The following is a 21,154-nucleotide window of genomic DNA, read 5'->3' as shown; positions in this document are numbered from 1 at the left end:
AAGTCCAGGAAGAATGGAAAGAGAGTAAGGATAAAAAAGTACTCAAAGATTGACAGAAAGTGTGTCAATTATAGGAGAATTCTACCAAATATTAAAAATATAATTAATACAAATTATATACAATCTCTTCCAGAAAATGGATAAGGAAGGAATATTGCTAAATTTAATTAATTTTATGAAGCCCCATCATCCTGATATCAAAATAATATAGACAAGGACAAAAAAAAAGTATAAACCAATATTCCTCATGAATATATGTGCATAAACCTTAAAGATACATATTAACAAACAGAATTCAGGAACATATAAAAATAATTATATACAATGACCACATGGGGTTTATTCCAAGGATTCCTGGCTGGTGCAATACTCAAAAATCAATCAATACAATCTTCCACATTAACAGGCTCAAGAAGAAAAATAACACGATTGGATAAGTCACAATGCAGAGCAAGTATCAAACAAAATGCAACACCCATTCTCAGTAAAACCTCTCAGCAAACTGAACAGAGGAGAACTTCCTCAACTTGATAAACATCTACAACATACAGTTAACATTTCAGGTAATGGTGAGTTACTGAATATTTTCCCCCTTGAGCTCAGTAGCAATTCAGAGATGCCCACTCTCAACTCTCATTCATCATAGTACTAGAAGATCTAGCCAGTGTAAGAAGGCAAGAGAAAGAAATAAAAGGCACTGAAAAAGATTCTCTGCTTGACCAAAATTTAGTCAGCCTGAAGATACAGGGCTACTAAAAAGACAGATTTGATCATAATATAACTTTCCCCTCTCGCTACACCATACCACATATCAACAGGGCTCCATTATAATAAATAACATTAGCTGACAGCTGAAAGACCTGCAAGGTGCAGATTCTATACAAGGAGGGATTCTTAAGGAAGCTAAAAGACAGGAAGGGGAGGCAAAAATAAAGAACTGGAGTTCCTGTTACATATACTGCAGCAAATACTAAGCACAGCCCAACTCCTAGTAAGGTTAACATAAAGCCTCACACAAATGGCCTATTTACCTCACTTCCTGTTACTGATGTATGTCTTCTTTTCATCTAAAATTTACAAGTGATGTCAAAAGGCAAGAAAAAACACAATCTGAAGAGAGAAAGCAAACATCGGAGTAGAATGATTCGGATATAACACAGATTTTGGAATTATCAGAGAATTTAAAATAGCTACAATTAATATAAGGGACTCTAAATAAGTACACAACACACTAGAACAGATGGGTAACATAAGTAAACTTCAGAACACCAAAGAATAAGAGAAAATACTGAAAGAAGCCAGGAAACGGAAAAAATATACACGTTGAGAAGATATATGTTGAAAATTACAAAATGCTCACGAAAGAAATCAAAGAAGATCTAAATAAAAAGATATTCCATGTTCACGGATTAGAAGATTAAACATCGTAAAGATGTCTTTCCAAACTAATGTGTAAGTTTAACACAAATTGCATAAAAATTACTTAAAAATATGTCATCTATAGAGCTACAATTATTCTAAAACTTATAGGTAAAAGCAAAGTACCTAAAACAATGCTGAAAAAGAAGAGTGCAGGAGGAATCACTCTACCAGATATTACAGCCTATCGTATAGCTACAGTAACCGACACTGTGTGGTATTGTCAGAGGGATACACACATAGATCAATGGAACAGAATAGAGAACCTAGAAATTGCCTACACAAAAATAGCTAAGTGGTTTCTTATAAAGATGCAAAGACAACTCAATGAAAAAAAGATAATCTCAATAACTATCTGAAATAATCAGATATTCATAAGCAAAAATGTGAACCTTGACTTACACCTGAGATCTTATATAAAAATTAACTCAGGCCAGGCACTGTGGCTCATGCCTGTAATCCCAGTACTTTGGGAGGCCGAGGCAGGCAGATCACAAGGTCAGGAGATCAAGACCATCCTGGTCTAACTCAGTGAAACCCCGTCTCTATTAAAAATACAAAAAAATTAGGCGGGCGTGGTGGCAGGTGCCTGTGGTCCCAGCTACTCAGGAGGCTGAGGCAGGAGAATGGCATGAACCTGGAAAGTGGAGGTTGCAGTGAGCTGAGATCACGCCACTGCACTCCAGCCTGGGCGACAGAGCGAGACTCCATCTCAAAAAAAAAAAAAATTAACTAAAAAAGGATCATAGATTTAAATGTAAAACTATACAAGAAAAATTGAATTGTAGGATGCTCCACTGGTGTCAAATGATTGCTGAAAAGCACTTAAGGAAATCATATCTAAAATATGCAAAGAACAAAATGATTTTTCATGTTGTAAAAAATCCAATTAGAAAAAGGACAAAAGATATGAAAAGACATTTAATACTGATGAGAAATCAAAGAAGATCTAAAATCACTGAAAGATGCTTTTTATGACTTCAGCAACTCAGCATAATACAGATATGAATTCTCTGCAAATTGATAGACAGGTTTAATAAAAATTCTATCAAAATTCCAGCAAGATTTCTGTAGAAACAGAGAAGATTATGCTAAAGTGCATATGGAGATGAAAAAGAACAGGAATAGCAAAACCAATTTTTTTAAATTTTTAAAAAGTAAAGTTGGAAGAATTAATTTACCTAATTCAAGAATTTTTAATAACTATGGTAAACGAAACCTTGTGGTACTGGTGGAGGAAGACAATAGATAAATAAAACAGAATAGAGAACCCAGAAAGACCTCCATCCCCAAATATATGGCCAACCCATTTTTGACAAAGGTGTAAAAAGGGATTTCATGGAGGAAACATAGTCTTTTCAGCAAATTGTGCTGGAAAAATTGGACATTTATTTTTAAAAAAGATTAACCTTGACCTATATCAAAAAGTAATTCAAAATGTATCGCAGAATTAATAAAATTATAAAATCTTTGGGAAAACTACAGGAGAAAATATTTGCAATTTAGACCTATAAAAAAGGTCTACTTCTCTAAAAGCATGACCCATAAAAAGATCAGTTGTCAGGTTAGACTTTATCAAAATTGAAAAATTTGCTATATGAAAAACTTTGCTAACAGGATGTCAAGACAAGCTACAGACTGGAGAAAAATATTTGCAAACCACATATCCAACAAAGGACTAGGTACCTAGAATAGATAAAGTGTCCTCAGAACTCAACAGAAGGCCAAAAAGGGCTTCAACCAAGGTGTTGTCCAGACAGTGCTCCTTCTGGAGGCACTAGGGGAAAATCAGTTTCCTTGCCTTTTCTGGTTTTAGAGGCCTCCTGCAGTCCTTGAGTGAGGGTCTCCTTCTTCCATTTGGGTTGAGTTAATCTAACACAGAATCACTCTGGCCTCTGCTTTCCTTTTCACATCTATTTTTCTGACTCTTCCTTTCCCTGATAAACACCCTTGTGATACGTTAGGTCAACCAAGAAATTCAGGGTAATGTTTCCATCTCAAGATTCTTAACCAAATCACACCTTCAAAGTCTTTTTTTCCATATAACACAAGACATTCACAGGTTCTGATGATCAGATCATGAACATCTTTAGGTAGGTTATTATTCTGCCCGGCATACTACAGAATACTACTCGCAATAAAAAGTAACCATCTATTGATATTCACAATAACCTGGATCAATATCCAGAGAAAGATGTTGATTAAAAAAAAAAGTCCCAAAAGGTGGCAGTCTGTGTGATTCCCTTTGTGTCATATTCTTTAATTAACAAAATTATAAAAATGGAGGACAGATTAGTGGTTGCCAGGAGTTAAGTAGGGAGTGAGAGCATGAGGGAAATGTGTGTGGTCATAAAAGGGCAACATGACAGATCCTGCAGTGAACAGGATCTATCTGTCTTTACCAATGTCAACATCCTAGTTGTGACACTGTAGTATAGTTTTGCAGGATGTCATTATTGAGAGACAGTGGGTAAAGGCTACAGAGGAATCCCTGTATTATTTTTTGCTTCTGTATATAAAGCTATAGCTATCCCAAAATAAAATGTTTAATTTTAAAAAACCCTTCTCAGCTATCTTGGGAAAATCAGTAAATTTGGAAATGAGATGTTCTGCAGGATTTCTTCATCATTACCTGAGCATCCAGTAAAATCCCTGCTGAACTCCTCCCTCTGAGAACTCACAGTCAATTCAGCAGCTTGACCAAATTCCCTCTTCTCTGAAGTGCCTGTTCCTTTCCAGGTACCCACCCCATCCCCCTGCTACTAAAGATTGCACTTACAGAGTCAGAAGAGTGGGCTGTAAGTAGTCAGGCTGGAAAACTCAGGTCCCTCATCTGCACTCTGCCAGTAACGAGTTGTGTGAGGTACTTACTAATGGTGAAGTGCACAGGTAATTCACAAAGCGCCTTCTCATGAGTGAGTAGGAGTTACATGGAAAATGGCAAGGGTTAGTAGTGAAATCATTTTGTATTTTCACTGGGATTAACGTAGTTGATAGAAGTTGTTGTGACTGCTCTAGAGAAGAACAAATGTGTTTTAATAGCATTTCCAAAATTATTTGACAATGGAACCTAGCCAGCCCACCTTCACATTTTTTTCATGGAAACATCTTGTTAACTATTGCCTATGGAATACATTTTGAGAAATGCTGAACTAGATAAAATAAAGATATGTTAATACTGTTTTATAGTATACATGCATTTTTTTAATTCTTAAAGTAATAATTGGTTGTAAAATATTCAAACATTACACAAGCACAATAAGGTTCAAAATGAAAACACCCATTTGCCACTCCCCAGAGGAAACTGACTTTAATGGTTTGGTGTAAACAGGTTCACATTTTTTCCTCTGTATTTAAAAATATATCACTTTTATAATCAGAACAAAAAATAAATGTGATAAAAAGAAAAGAAGGTCAACCCTTCCTTTTGCCAAAAGAAACATCTAAATGATGGTTGTATCACATCTGGACACCTTCAGGAAGGAGGAGTAAGGGGTAGTTATTGAGTTTCTAACATTATCTCAGGTTACTCTTGTAAGAAAGATATTACACTTACTTTACACACAATAAATCTGAAAATCAGAGATTAACCTACTTGCCCAAGATCACACAGTAGTAATAAATGTCTGCTTAGTATTATATGTTAAATTCTAAACCAAGTGCTTAAAACTTTATCCTTTTGAGTATTTATGGCTAGCTTCTCAGGTAGGTGCTGTCCGGATGGTGCTTATCCTTGTTTCAAATGAAACTGAAGCCTAGAGGGAAGCAAGACTATTTTTCCCCAGTAAATTATCTTGAGCCCTTGTCAAAAATCAAGGTTTTGGCAGGGTTGTGCTCCTTCCAGAGTTTCTACGAGAGAATCTGAGATGTGATACAACCATAAATGTAAGAGTTTATTTCTGGATGTTCAATTCTATTCCATTTATGCATATGCCTATTGTTATACCAGTATCACATTGTCTTGACTGCAGTAGTTTTGCAGTAGATTCAGAAAATGCAAATTGTCAATCCTCCAACTTTGTTCTTTTGCAAGATTGTTTTTGCAATTCTGGATTGCTTGCAATCTCCATACACATTTTTGGAGTAGCTTGTCAATTTCTGCAAAAAAAGGAGGCTGAGATTTTGACAGGGATTCTACTGAATCTAGATCAATTTAGAGCTATTACCATCTTCACAATGTTAAGTCTTCCAATCCATGAACATGAGTTGTCTTTCCATTTATTTAGATTTTTAATTTCTTTTAAGAATATTTTAGTTCCTAGTATACAAGTCTTATACTTATTTTGTTAAAATTATTCCTGAATATTTTAACATTTTTGATATTACTGTAAATGAAATTATTCTCTTAATTTTCAGTGTTCATTGCAAATGTATAAAATTCAATATGTTTTGTTTATACTAATCTTGTATCCTGCAACTTTGTTGAACTCATTCATTATTTTAATGTCTTTTGGAGGGGGTAGATGCTCTTAATTTTTTACATGCAAGAGCATGTCATCTGCAAATATAGTTTTACTTCTTTCTTTCCAAAAATATGACTTTTATCATTTTAATTATTAATAGATGCCTGCACTAGGTAGAACCTCCAATAAAATTGTGAGTAGAAATGGTGAGAGCAACATTCTTACTTTGTTTCTGATCTTAGGATGGACAGTTTTAGACTTTTATTATTAAGTATGATATTAGTTGTGGATTTTTCACAGATTACATTTATTGAGTTGAGGAAGTTACCTTCTGTTCTTAGTATGTTGGATGTTGACATCATAGAAGAATGCTTAATTTTGTCAAATGTTTTTTTCTGCTCATAGAGATGATTCTGTTATTTTTGTGCCTGTTCTATGAATACAGAGTATTACATAGAATGATTTTTTTATGTTGAACCATCCTTGCATTTTTTAGATACTACTTGGTCACTGGTGTATAATCATATTATATGTTGCTGGATTCAAGTTGCTAGTATTTTGGTGAGAATCTTTGCAACAGTATTTGTGTATTTGTATGAGGTGTTGATTTGTAGTTTTCATTTCCCGTGATGTCTTTGGCTTGGAAATCAGGATAATACTGGCCTCATAGAATGAGCTTGGAAGCATTCCTTTCTCTTCAATTTTTAGGAAAAGCTTGTCAAAGAATAGTGTTAAGCCTTGTTAAAAGGTTTGGTAAAATTCTCCAGCAAAGCCATTTAGGTCTACACTTTACTCGATGGTAAGGCTTCTGGTTACTAAAATAAAACTCTTTTTATGTTATGAGGCTTTTTAGATTTTACTTTTTCTTGATTCAGTTTTGGTAGTTTGTGTCTTTCTAGGAATTTGTTTATTGCATCTAATTAAGTTTAATAAATTCATTGCAACTAATTTAGGTGATAATCTAAATATTATAGATTATAATCTAATAATCAAAGTATTCTTTTGTAATTCTTCCCCCCCCCATGAAGTCAGTAGTAGTGTCTCCTCTTTCATTCCCTAATTAAGTAATGTGCATCTACTCTCTTTTTCTCTTGATCAGTGTAGCTAAGAGTTTGTCAATTTTGTTGATCTTTTCAAAAAAAGAACTTTTGGTTTTGTTAAATTTTTATTGCTTTCTATTCTTTTTTCATTTGTTTCTCATGTAATCTTTATTGTTTCTTTTTTATGCTTGCTTTGGATTATTGTTCTCTTCTTTTTCTAGTTGCTTAAGGGGAAAGGTAAAGTTATTTATTTGAAATCTTACTTTTTAAAAATAGGCAACTGCAGCTATCTATGAAGCACTGCTGTTGCAGCATCTCATAAGTTCTAGAATACTGTGTTTCTGCATTTTTAAATTTCAAAGTGTTTTCTAATTTCCTTATGGTTTCTTATTTGACCTACTTTTTATTTTGGTGTATATTGGTTAATTTTCACATATTTGTGAATTCTCCAAATTTCTTTCTGTTGTTGATTTCCCATTTCATTCCATTTGGAATGGGAAATACACTTAGTATGATTTCAATTATTTCAAATTTCTTAAAACTTATTTAACGGCAAAATATACAATTGTGTCCCCCACTCACCCAGAGAATAAAGGAGAATTACAATACACTTGAAAAGAATACGTATTCCACTGCCATTGGGTTGTACCAATGTCTGTTAGGTCTAGTTGTCTTAGAGTGTTGTTCAAATATTCTATGTCCTTGTTAATCTTCTGTCTACTTGTTCTTACTATTATCGAAAGTGAGGTATTGAACAAGCCAACCACTATTTTAGCATTATGTATTTCTACTTTCAATTCTGTCAGTTTTTGCTTCCTATATTTTAAGGCTCTCTTGTTTAGGTGCTTGTATGTTTATATTTATTATGTGTTCTCAATGAATTGACTCATTTATCATTATATACATTAACATTATATACACATATAAGATATATGTATATCTTTTTTGCCTCCTATAGTGTTAAAGCCTACTTTGTCCAATATTAATATAGCAACCCCAGCTCTCTTTTAGTATTCTTGTCATGGTATATCTTACTTCTGTCCTTTCATTTGCAACTTACTTGTGTCTTTGAATTGAAACTGTCTCTTATAAACAACATATATATGGGTCATATTTTTTAAAAGCCATTCTGCCAATCTCTGCCTTTTCACTGCAATATTTAAACTATTTACGTTTAATGTAATTATGAATAAGGTAGAATTTATATCTGCATTTTACTATTTGTTTATTATACATGTCTTTTTTGTTCTATTCCTTTACTTTTGCCTTCTTTTGTGTTAATATTTTATAGTGCATCATTTTAATCCCCTTGTCCTTTCTTTTACTACATTATTTTTTAGTTATTTTCTTAGTTGCTGCCCTAGGAATTACAAATAATATCTTAAATTACAATAAGCTAGCTTGCATAACCAACTTAATTTTGACAATATTCAAAAATTTTGCACTTATATAGCTCCATCCCTCTTCACTTTTGTGCTATTATCATACCAACTCAACCATTTTACATTATGATGTCCATCAACAGAGAATATAATTGTTGCTTTATGCAGCTGCTTTTTAATTTTGATAGGAGAAAAAATAAAACAAATAAAAATATTGAGGGAGGAATTGTATTTATCTTTTTAGCTATCTTTACTAGTTGTTGTTGTTGTTGTTGTTTTTGAGACAGAGTCTCACCCTGTCACCCAGGCTGGAGTGCAGTGGCATGATCTCAGCTCACCACAAGCTCCGTGTCCTGGGTTCAAGCCATTCTCCTGCCTCAGCCTCCTGAGTAGCTGGGACTACAGGCACCCGCCACCATGCCTGGCTAATTTTTTGTATTTATTTTAGTAGAGACAGGGTTTCAGTGTGTTAGCCAGGATGGTCTCAATCTCCCAACCTCATGATCCATCCACCTTGGCCTCCCAAAGTGCTGGGATTACAGGTTTGAGCCACCGTGCCTGGCAGGTTATTTCTTAATATAGATTTGAGTTACTGTTTGGTGTTTTTTCATTTAAGTCCTATAGTCTCTCTTTAGTATTTCTTGTAGGCAAGTCTGCTAGTGATAAGTTTTCTGTTTTTTCTTTTTTACTTGGGATGTCTAACTTCTTCATTTTTGAAGCATCACTTTGTTGGATATAGAATTCTTATGTGACAGTCTTTTTTTTTCGAACACTTTGAGTCTATTTTTCCACACTTTCTAACATCTATGTGTTTTGAGGAGAAATTAACTGTTAAGCTTACTGAGGATCCCTTGTACATGATGAGCTGCTTCTCTTTGTTGCTTTCAAGATTTTTTCTCTTTGGCTTTTGTCAGATTGATTAAACTGTATCCAGCATGAATCTCTGAGTTTTTCCTATTGAGAGTCCATTGAGATTACTTGATGTGAAGATAAAGGTTTTCATCAAGTTTGAGAAGATTTTGGTCATTATTTTTTCAAATATTATTTCTCTTTCTACATGTCCTTCTGGCGCTCTCTCTCTCTCTCTCTCTCTCTCTCTCTCTCTCTATATATATATATATATATATATATATATATATATATATGCCTAGTAGAGTAAATAGAGAGTCATAGGTCTCTGAGACTGTTGACTTTTCTTCATTTTTAAAATTTAGGTTGCTGAGACTGGATAATCTCAATCAACCTAACTTTATGTTAACTGATGCTCTCTTCTGTCACTTCACATCTGCTGTTGAATACCTTTAGTGAATTTTTCACTTCAAATGTGGTATGTTTCAACTCTAGAATTTTATTTTGATTCATTTTTATATGCTATTTTTTTTTTTACAATCTCCATTTGGTGAGAGGTCTTTCTTACTTCTTTTTAGTTCTTTATACATGGTTTTCTTAGTCTGTAGAATGTTCTTAAGGTAACTGATTTAAAGTCCTTGTCTAGGAAGTCCAATGACTGAACTTGCTCATGGACAGTTTCTATTGACTGTTTTTTCCCTGTATATGGTTCATTCCTTATTTTTCCTTGGTTTGTCTCACAATGTTTGGTTGGAAACAGAACATTTCAAGTAACATAATGTGGCAAATCTTGTGGTATCAAATTCCTTTTTCTCCCAGGGTTTGTTGTTGCTGTTTCTTGTTGCTATATTTGTTTCTGTTTGTTTGTTAATAGCTTTTCTGAACTAATTCTGTAAAGGCTGTATTCTTTGTTATCTGTGGCTACTGACATCTTAGCTACGTTAGTGGTTGGGCAGAAATTTTCTTAAATGCCTAGAAGTAATAAATCTCCTAGCCTTTGCCAAGTTGCTCTGCGTGTCCTTTTTGGGAATACACCTTCAATTCTCAAGTAGGTATGTTACAATTCTTTACTAGCATTCACTTAGCATTCCAAGGTCAGTCATAAGTGAGAGCACAGGGCCTTCTTAGGTATTTTCTGGGTATGCATATGACACTGGGCATGCCCAAAGTCCTGCACATATGCCATATATGTCAACTTCTAGATTCCCAGGAATATGTTCCATCTTTTCAAAGGCCTCTTATGCACATCTCACTCCTTAGCTTTTCCTTTGAATTTTTTGGTGAGCTTTCTCTCCCCCACGTTGTATTGTCATCTCAGGCAGGTGTTGTGACAACTAGTTTTCAACAAGTACTCCTGAAGAAAAGACTATTTGTACTGGGAGAGCTCTGATTTAGGTCAAATAAAGACATGCCCTTTGAATGGTGGTTTCCTGGGAACTACCAGACAGTTTGAATAATGACAATTCTCTAAGAATGTTGCTTTAGGGGAACTACAAACCCATGCTGCCTCCTCCAGGGGCTATTAGGCTGCTGATTTTCAGCATGATCTGTGAGCTGCTGGTTTTCAAGGATATCTCAGAGCTGGGGAGGGGATCATGAAAGTGAGGCAAGTTAAGATGCCACACAGTCAGTGTTCTTCCCAGGGACTGAGATATTTTACTTGAATAAATGCTACTTAGATTATTGCAAGCCTTTAGTTAATTTCCAAGTTTTTGAAAGGATGATTTGCCAATTGTTCTCAGCATTGTTACTGCTTTTTTGAGGAGTATCTTAATTATGGGGGTCTTGACTCCGCTATTCTTCTTACCAACTGTTAGAGTTCTTAATATTTCATAAAGCTTGTTAATGGCAATCTGGGTTGTGTTAAAATGTCTTCCAAAAAGTAACAAAATATTGCCTTATCTTTTATTTGAGAAATAAATTTCCCCTTTTCTAGTTATTTCTCTACACTACGAAGGTGTATTTATCTTCATCATGCCAAATCTCATGGTCAACAAATTTATGAACTGACTGACAGAGGGACACATAAACATCCAAATCAGTTTTTTAAAAGAACCCAATGCTGGTTAGCAATCCAAGTTGTTACTTTAGAAAGGGTCATTTCAAAGTGAATCATATAACATTTTACATTATTGTTATGGTCACTCCCCACAAAACATCCTTCCAGCTTTAGCAGAATGTTAGTCATTTTTCAAGTCTATAGAAAAGATATACTCAGCATCATCTCAAATGCTGTTGTGAAATATCATCCTGTCACCTGGGCTTTTCCATTTATTGAGAATGTATGACTTGATTTGCTTTTCTCTGCTAGCATGAAAGATTCTTTGGTAAAATTTTCATTTGATAAATAAAATAAATGTCAACCTGTGAGAATAACTGACAAGCACTGCTGAGACAAATCTATTATTTAGGGCAGGGTTGCACTACACTCTCTTGTTGCTTCTTATAAGAAACCCCGCCAGATATGGTACTTCACACCTGTTATCCCAGTGCTTAGAGAGGCTGAGGCAGGAGTATTGCTTGAGTCCAAGAGTTCTAGACCAGCCTACACAACACAACGAGACCCCCATCCCTACAAAAAATTTAAAAATTATCCAGGCGTGGTGGCACATGCCTGTAGTCCCAGCTACTTGGGAGGCTGAAGTGGGAGGATCCCTTGAGCCCAGAAGATCAAGGCTGCAATAAACTATGATTGTGCTACTGCACTTCAGTGCAGTGAGACAGAGTGAGACACTGACTGTAAAATAAATAAATACATAAATAAATCCAAATAATCTTAACTATCAGCTGCAGCAGCTCATGCTTGTAATCTTAGCATTTTGGAAGGCTGAGGCAGGCAGATCACTTGAGCCCAGGAGTTTGAGACCAGCCTGGGCAACATGGCAAAACCTCATCTCTACAAATACTATAAAAATTAGCCAGATGTGGTAGCTCATGCCTGTAGTCCCACCAGCTACTGGGAAGGCTGAGGTAGGAGGGTCACTTGAGGAGCCATGGTCACACCACTGCACTCCAGTCTGGGCAACAGACAAGATCCTGTCTCAAAAAAAAAAAAAAAAGCCAAGCAAACAAACAAACAAATCCTCAGTAACCCCTGTGAACATGAAGGGATAAACTGAAGTGATAAAGCACACTAGTGTGTAGGGAAGACTGACTTGCCCAAAACACTGCCATTTAAATTTGACCAAGGGGAAAAGTCATGCACGGTAAACTCATTTGAAGTGTCCATGGTTTGGCTCTGTGTCCCCACCCAGATCTCATCTTGAACTGTACTCCCACAATTCCCACGTGTTGTGGGAGGGACCTGGTGGGAGATAACTGAATCATGGGGGTGGTTTTTCCCATATTGTTTTCATGGTAGTGAATAAGTCTCACGAGATCTGATGGTTTGATCAGGGGTTTCCACTTTTGCATCTTCCTCATCATTTCTCTCTTTGCCAACTGCCATCCATGTAAGATGGGACTCGATCCTCCTTGCCTTCTGCCATGATTGTGAGGCTTCCCCAGCCACGTGGAACTGTAAGTCCAATTAAACCTCTTCAGTTTGTAAATCCCCAGTCTCAGGTATGTCTTTATCAGCAGCGTGAAAATGGCCTAATACATTGTTCTTCTCTTAGAGTATTTATCAGAACAAAATATAATAAATGAATAAGTTATCAATGAAAAATGGAAAAATTATATGGATTTTATATAATGAGTTAAACTAGAGTTCTATTATGAAATTATAAATTGTGAAATACTGAATGTAAATTCAAATTAAAAAGAGGACATCTGAAATACTTTTAAAATCAAGGTGAATGTGTAAAAATTTTCCACTCATTTCTTTTCTCAAAAAATATCAAAGAAAAGAAAAAGGATTATAAACTGAAATAAAACTAGAAATATTTAAAACCCATTAAAATACATGAAGACAGAAAGCAATGGCAAAGACAGAGGAGAGATGGGTGAGCACACAGCAGAAACGGCCAACAAGCCAAGGAAAGGCAGTGCATCATTGAAAACAGGTCCCCAAAAGAGAAAAACAGACTGATTCTTCTGTAGTCCTATTGCTGGGTTTTCTGTCGGGTCTTCATTCACTGTATCCTGAATGGTGCACACATGTTGCTCAGGATCAGCAGGATCAGAGAGGCACATTTTTTATTAAATACTTTATGGTAAATAAGAAGTTTGTTAACTGCCACTCCCCTCCCTCTTTGCCATAGACCTTATCCCTAGGGTGACACCAAGTCATTTGTCCTACATGAGCAGCTGGACACCTCAGAGGTGCAGGACAAAGAAAATTGATTTTTCTTTGCTTATGAATAGGAAGAGGGCAGCTTTCCTTTGCATCTCCTGAAGGAGTCTCCTAGAAGATGCAATAGACCTGAGTCCTAAATCCAGTCTTTTGATGTGTGAATAAAATCTCGCAGGAGCCAGAGAGCCCTAGAAATATCTCCAATGTTTCCAGTTCCTTCCTCCTTGAAATGTGAATACCTAGAAAAACAGACATTCCAATCTTCCTGGCACCTTAGAGCTTAACCTAGGATCTAGTCTGGGCTGTATAACAATTTGGTCCTTTTTGTGGAAATAAGAGATATCTTACTGTCTTTTCAGATCAAAGCAAATAACTAGACAAAGAGGTCTAATTCTTATGGTATGTGAGGGCTGCTTCTCAGTGAACTAGGGCTTTTTACAGGAATAATAATCTATTCTCCCACAATCACAAAGGCTAATGTCAAAAGCTGAGCTTCTATCCACCACTATTCCACCCAAAACACTAACTCTAAGGCAGGGCATCTGAACCCACTTTTCTGCATAGGGAACCACAGAACAACAATAACAAAAAAGCAACCATACAAAGACTGACAATCTTGGACTCTACCATGAGAAAATATGAAGGACGACAGCTAACCTTACAGTAAAGCGCTCTCTGACACATAAGCATTTTAACGTTTTCAGTCCCTCACTCTTAAATATAAATGAGATGTCAAAAATCAGAGAATCAGAACCATGAAACAGACAACAAAATCAATAGATGAATAAACAACATACAGTGCAGAAGAAAATATTAAAATAACTACAATTAATATTCTCAAAAAGATGAAAGTCAATGCATACATAAAACAAGAATATGACACTATTATGAAGGAACGATCAGAGACCAAGAAAATAAGTCTTAGAATGTATATAATAAGAAACATTATTAAAATTCAATATAAATTTTAAACTAAAGTTGGGGAAATTCCCCAGAAGGTAAAACAAAATTTAAAAAAAACCTAAAGGACTAATAAATAGAATATTAGCTGATGGTCCAATCCCAGTTCATGTCAGTTCTAGAAAGGAGGGGAAAATGGGAATAAAATAATAAACTATCAATTACTGAGATTAAAAACACTCAAACTCAAATTTCTTTTGATATTCTCTAACTCCACAACAATGAACACAGAGGACTTCTGTGCCCAAATGTGTGGGGATTTCTCCCCATCAACAAGCAAGCAAGCAACCCACAATGGACACCAGCTGGGTGTCCTCTAATTCAATTATGACACTGTCCACCTGGAGATAGCGTCAGACCTCATGGGTTGAGGACTCAGTCCCCAAGATTGCCCCGCACCTGCCACCAGTCACAAGTCCAGGCCCTCAGCCAGCTTCAGGTTAGGAGTCCCACAACCCCCTATTTGTGTTTGGTTAATGTGCTAGAACAGCTCACAGAACTCAGTGAAACTTACCTTTACTGGTTTATTATAAAGAATATTACAAAATATCCAGATAAAGTGATGCACAGGGCAAGGCCTGTGGGAGGAGGTAGAGTTCCGAGCCCTCCCTGGCGCCTCCCTCCAGGGCCCTGCACGTCCTCACCTGTCCGGAAGCTCTCTGAACCCAGTCCTTTTGGGTTTTTATGGAAACTTCACTATGTGGGTATGATTGATTAAACCACTGGCCATTGGTGATCAGCTTAACCTTCAGTCCCTTTCTGCTCCCCAGTGGTTGGGGGTGGGGCTAAAAGTCCCAACCCTCTAGTCCTGCCTTGATCTTTCTGGTTACCAGCCCCATCCTAAATCTACCTAGGGACTGTCAGCCATCAGTCAGCTCATTAGCATACAAAAGACATTTCTTGGGAGAGTCTAAGGATTTGGGGAGTTGTATGCCAGGAAACAGGGTCATAGACCAAATATATATTTTATAGTATCACAAATAATGTTTAAAAGTTCAGATATAGAATTTCTGGGAAAAAATTTCAGAAAAAGTAAGTACCTGTGAGATTTAATTTTAGGTGTCAACTTGACTGGATTACTGATGCCCAGATAGCTGGGAAAGCATTCCTTCTGAGTGTGTCTGTGAGGGTGCTTCTGAAAGAAATTGGCATTTGAATCAGTGAATGGAGAAAGGATGATCCCCATCACCTGATGTGGGCAGGCACCATCCATTCTGCTGAGGGCCCAGACAGAACAAAAAGGCAAAGGAAAAGCAAATTCTCTCTCTCTCTCTCCTGAAGCTTCTTTTCTTACAGTTGAACATTAGAATGCCAGGTTCTCTGGCCTGTGGACTCCAGGACTTGCACCATCCCCTCTCTGCAACCCCCAAACCAGCCGCAGTTTCTGAAGCCTGCAGCCTTGGACTGAGAGTAACATCATCAGCTTCCCTGGGTCTAAGGCCTTCAGGCTTGGACTGTGCCATGCTCTGGGCCTCCCCAGTCCTCCAGCTCGCAGGCAGCACATCACGGGACTTCTCAGCCTCCATAATCCTGCGAACCAGTTCTCATATACCTCTCTCTCTGTCTGTCTATCTATCCACCCATCCCCTATTGGGTCTTCCTCTCTGGAGAACCCTGAGTTATACAGTACCCAAGACGGAAAAAAGCTCCTAAAATGCTCAAGAAAGTGAATGAAAAAAAAAAACATTTCTATCCATATTGTAATAAAATTTTGGAACACCAGGAATTAAGAAAAGTTCCCAAAGCCTCCAGAGAGAAGAAAAACAAGACAATGGATAATTATTCAGAATGACAGAGGACTCACAACAGGCAAAACCAAAAGACAACGGAACTATGCCTTCAGAATCCTGAGGGATAATAATTTTCCACCCTACAATGGAACATAACAAAGGATGAGGAAAGCCTGGGATTGGCACCAAGGATGTCCAACACATCAGGGTGAAGGGAGGTATCCAAATGAAGGCAGCCAGGGGGGCACTCCAAGTGCACAGGAAGCAGGACAGGCTTAAAAGAGGGAAGGATAATCCGCATGCAGAACTCATGTGTAAAGAACTCTGTGGAGACATATTTTACAAACTTTTGGGGGCTGTAGGAATATTTAGTGATGCATTCCAAGAACACTGGGGAAAAAGTGCCCATTTTTGAGTCCAAGGAAAAACAGAGTTTGATAAGTAAGGATGTTATATTACACTTGGGCTATATATTATATCACAGCCCAAGAATGAACCATATTTACATGGTCAGAAGAAAAAGCCTTCATTTGTGTTTATCCAGTTTAGATGTAGTTACTAGGAGGGGTGTAAAAAGGAGCATGACTAACCCACAGTCCCCAGCAATCCTTAAAGAAGACAAATTGTTTGTGTCTAAAGTTGGATCAGAAGAGAAGAATATGCAGATTATTCTGAACTACAGACATAAATATCAGAATAAATAGCTGAAAAGGCTGAAAGTGGTTGCCACTGGGAAATAGGATTAAGGAAATTATAATATTCTTGTTGTTGTTATGCTTTAAAATATTTACAAATAATATAGGGCAGGAATAACAAGTTAAATGAGCACAAAGTAAAATTTAGAAAATGTAAACATATTTTTGAAAGTGCTGTTGCACCACCTTCTTTGATGGGTGCATGGGTGTCAAATCCTAACAAAAGACTTTGTCACAGCCCCTGGAGAGGCAGATCAACAAGTAGAAGGGAAAACCTTTACTTACCTTAAACAAAAATAAAAATAACCTTTGCCCACCCACCACCACCAAAAGAAAGGGGAGAAAGACAAGAAGTCACCTGAGCATTTGCCACAGAATATCTATCGCTTTATGAAAGGAAAAACCATATGTGCCTTGCATGTAGCCACAAAGTCCTACAATTAGAGACAAGTCCTGTGAACTCTGTGTTTGAAAACAGAGATAAATTAGGGAGTCAGTGTTATGAAACAGTTGGTCACATGACTTTTCTCAGTATTAATGCATGTTATACATTAGGCTTCATTGTCCAGAGAGTATGTACGCAGGGTGTGTGGAAGACCTAATATGAAATGGACACTGATCTAATTCTTAAAAGAAAAATCACATCATGTGATTTTTTTCACAGGTGTATTTTCACATTTGGAAAGGGAATCTTGCCAGCATTTATTTGGAGACTTTTTCATCAACTGCTTCTGTTGGTCACAATTCTATCACGAGTTTCCTCAAGCTCTGTTCTTATAGAGAAAGCCTCCTTTGTTTGTCCAGGAGCCTTGATTTAGCACCCACCATGTGCTTGGCCACGTGTAATTCATTGGAGACAGTGGTAGGGATGAATCTGTCGAGTTCACGGACTAGGAGAGAGATGCAAAGACAGTTCTCAATAGATGCTATGGAGGAGTACTGAAAGACTAACCGTGGGAGTGTGGGGCCAGGGCTCAGAAAAGGCTTCCTGGGGTATTGATGACTGCATCTTGAGGACGACAAGCAGGGATGCTGCCCAGGCAAAGGCCCAGGGCATTAAGATAACAGGGAACATTTTATAGGCAGGTGCGAGTCAGCCAGCTCCTCAGGATGCTGGGCCAGAGCAGCGAGAGCTGGGGCTTGATTCAGGTAAGGAAGCATCTCGTCCATCCTGGTGGGTGATAGGCTCTTCTCTTGGAGAATAGGCAAGTGGGAGTCGTTACAGTATTTAATGGAGGCAGGGGCAACAGGAGGGAGCCCCGTAGGTTAGGGCTGTGGCAGTCATCAGAGAAATGTGAGGTGTGGAGTGCGGGCTCCCTGGGAGCATTCAGGTGCTGGAATTGTGAGATGTTGTGACCTATCACTTGAGTTGGATGACGAGGAATCTAGGATTAATTCATACTTTCTAGGCTGGGGAGTAAATTTAGAATACTATATCCAAGAGAACATAATTGGGAAATGCTATTTTTTATTCTTAAAAAAAAGTTTCCCCATTTCCACATAATCAGAATTCAAGGCAGCTGCCCTATGATCACATTACGGGAGATCATCCACTGGAGAAACGGTCTCTGTTATTCACAGCTGATCCCACCCCTGAAACACGATCACCCCAGCCCTCACACTTTTAAACAGAAGCTGGTAAGACACAGAAGACACATGGATTGAGCACAGCCACCTTCCACCCTCTAAAGTTAAAACCTACACTTTATCTGAATCTGCTTTCAATTATGTTCAGACATAATTTAGGGGTATTAGAACATGCAGTCAAAAAAATCTCTTGAAAATTACTCTTTCAAAGCTTATATATGTCAATTTTACATTCCATGTTGGCCATTATAGAACTCAGTTCCAAATTTTCACTCTTTGAAAACCAATCTAAATGATTCCCTGGTGCAGAAATCATTCTGACAAGTATAGCTCTTCAGAGCCTCAAAAAGAATAAAATGTTTAATCACTGCATTCATATTTAATTCATGTTCATAGCACCCCTTTCACAAGGTATGCTGGAACTCAAAGGATGGAGCCTACCACTACACTTCCTTCAGGACATTAAGGAGCTGTGGACTCCCTGCCACCCCTCGTGGTGCTGTCAGCTCTTCACAGCTCCCATTAGAGGGAAGGGAGGAACTGAGCTTTCTGAGCATCCATTTTGGGTACAAACCTGTGCTTTCTGTCTCTTATCTGTTTTTTGTTGTTTTGTTTTGTTTTTGAGACAAAGTCTGGCTCTGTCGCCCAGGCTGGAGTGCAGTGGCATGATCTCAGCTCACTGCATCCTCCTCCTCCCAGGTTTGAGTGATTCTCCTGCCTCAGCCTCCTGAGTAGCTGGGATTATAGGTGCACACCACTATGACTGGCTAATTTTTGTGTTTTTAGTAGAGATGAGGTTTCACCATATTGGCCAGGCTGGTCTGGAACTCCTGACCTCGTGACCCACCTGCCTCAGGCTCCCAAAGTGCTAGGATTACAGGCTTAAGTCACTGCGCCTGGCCTCCCTTATCTCCTTTAACTCTCACAAGAACCCTCAAGTCAGTGCTAGAAATTTGACATCAATTGCCCTAGCTCATACAACCAGCATGCTTTGAGACATGTTCTGTCTGATCCATCCAAATGATCACCCTTAAATATCTACACTAAGTACTGGATAGGGGAGCTACTTTGAAAGATCTGCTAAACAAATCAGAACTGGACACAGAATTCCCCTGGCTGCTTATGAGAACAGACTGCTTTGAAGAACATAGGAACAGCCACTTAGGAAATTAGCCCTCATATGTTCATTCAAAGAAGCTCTACCTGGCCACACTGGCCTTTATTCTCAAAGCTATTAATGAGTTCTGCCTGATTAAGATCAGTTCCTCATTCCTTCAATTAAGTAGGAACACACACACATATGCCATATATCAATCCCATCTATCAAAACTAGTGAAATTAACCATGACAGAAAAGAGGCATCGCTGCCTACATAAGCATTTCTCTTTACTATAGCTAAAAACACACGTTTGCTCATCAGTATAATAGATGTTACAATAAAAGTTTTCAGAAGAGACTACTGATCTCCCTTTGTGTGGTGTCTAAAAGTCCCATATTATCATTCAAGGTCATAACTGTTCTCTTTGCACTTTGTAAAGCTGACTCTAACGGGGCAACACCTTAATGCACTTCTGGAAATTTGTATCTAACTTTTTTAGTCAATGGAGGACCAGCCCTGTAAGATTTGGAAGTGCAACACAGAAGCTCCAGGAAGGATCCGTAGCTTCAGGGGAATTTTGATTCTCTCAGAGAGAATATTCTTCTTTCATAATATCATCTGCTTTGGAAAGAGTATTCAATTCCACAATGCCAACAATGATTGCATAGTATCTCTGTGGAGGGCAAGACCAACATGAGCAGCAGAAGCCCTGGAGGGCTTCCTGGAGGAGGTGACTGTAGCCACACCTTCAAAAACCATGACGACATGCACCTGGGTCATTCTGAGGAGGACAGTGAACATTAAGAGAGGAGGGAAGTGAAAGGAGAAGCCAGGCATGGGTGGGACTAAGCCAGAGCCCAGTGTGGTGACCATAGGGCCTCAGCAGTGCTAGGTAGACAGCGGGGTGTCACACTGCAGAGCCCCCAGAAGCCAAATAGAGGAAGCTAACCCTGAATAGAGCAGAGAGTCACCATGGTGGTCATCTTGAATAGGAGGGTGTTTCTAAAAAAGGGAGGTTTGGGGATTGCCCTGACAGAAAATTAGAGATGGGGGAGGCTCTTTTAATATGGTGAGGACAAGGAGTGGCCGGAACTGAAGCATGTCTAGGACAAGGGCTGTTTTGTCTCTTGCACAAATCCTGTGTTTAGTACCTGCAATCTGCTCACTAATAAAGTGTATGCTTAAGTTAATGACATTCATTTTTAACCCTGGTCTCAGGCCAATCATGTTCATAGCCAAGGCCATTTCCTAACATTCGTAACTCCCTAAAGAATAAAATGAAGGAAGTGTAAGATCATTCTTTCTGATGCCTATGGACAAGCTCAGTGACGTGAAATTGGCTTTCCCTTTGGTGGTGGGAGGTAAATAGCAAAGTAGTTAATCACAGAGAGACCTTAAGAATCAGGAGCCATGGTGCTACATGATAATCTTTTTGGTTCATAAGTAAAATATTCTTGATTTTTCTGCAATTATAAAATTCAAAAAGTCCAAAGAACTTCAAATGTTTAATCCTCTGTGAGAACTGTTTTACCCACCAAGGTGTGTGGATCTTGATGAACTGTGAAATCCAAAAAGTGTGTACTGTAAGATGAACATAGACATTTACACCAACAAAAATGATTTGTCATGTTGAATTTAATAGCCCAATTGTATTTGCAGCTTGTAACAATTTGCTCTCCATCTTTGCACGTGACAAATTCAATTAACTTGTCACAAATTGCCTAATCAAGAAAAACTTCATTGTCATAAGAACTAA

At 37.7% G+C, this 21,154-nt stretch overlaps 2 protein-coding genes across 8 annotated transcripts in view; one reads left to right on the top strand and one right to left on the bottom strand.

Moving 5' to 3' along the window:
- GABRG3 (gamma-aminobutyric acid type A receptor subunit gamma3) overlaps positions 1–21,154 on the bottom strand; it is a 571,515-nt gene that overhangs the window by 376,240 nt on the left and 174,121 nt on the right. The window lies entirely within an intron of this gene.
- The window catches only part of LOC129482521 (uncharacterized), a 122,833-nt gene that overhangs the window by 6,421 nt on the left and 95,258 nt on the right, over positions 1–21,154 (top strand). Inside the window, exon 2 of one of the 7 annotated variants that reach the window (XM_055278467.2) lies at positions 12,551–12,612. The exons of the other annotated variants lie outside the window; for them this stretch is intronic. The gene's annotated coding sequence lies outside the window, so the exon portion shown is untranslated. The remainder of the gene's footprint in view (positions 1–12,550; positions 12,613–21,154) is intronic. 7 annotated transcript variants of the gene reach the window in all.

The sequence above is a fragment of the Symphalangus syndactylus genome, chromosome 5, assembly GCF_028878055.3.
Source record: "Symphalangus syndactylus isolate Jambi chromosome 5, NHGRI_mSymSyn1-v2.1_pri, whole genome shotgun sequence".
Taxonomy (NCBI): Eukaryota; Metazoa; Chordata; class Mammalia; order Primates; family Hylobatidae; genus Symphalangus; species Symphalangus syndactylus.
Note: the sequence above shows the minus strand (reverse complement) of the source record. Positions and strands in the feature narration are given on the sequence as shown.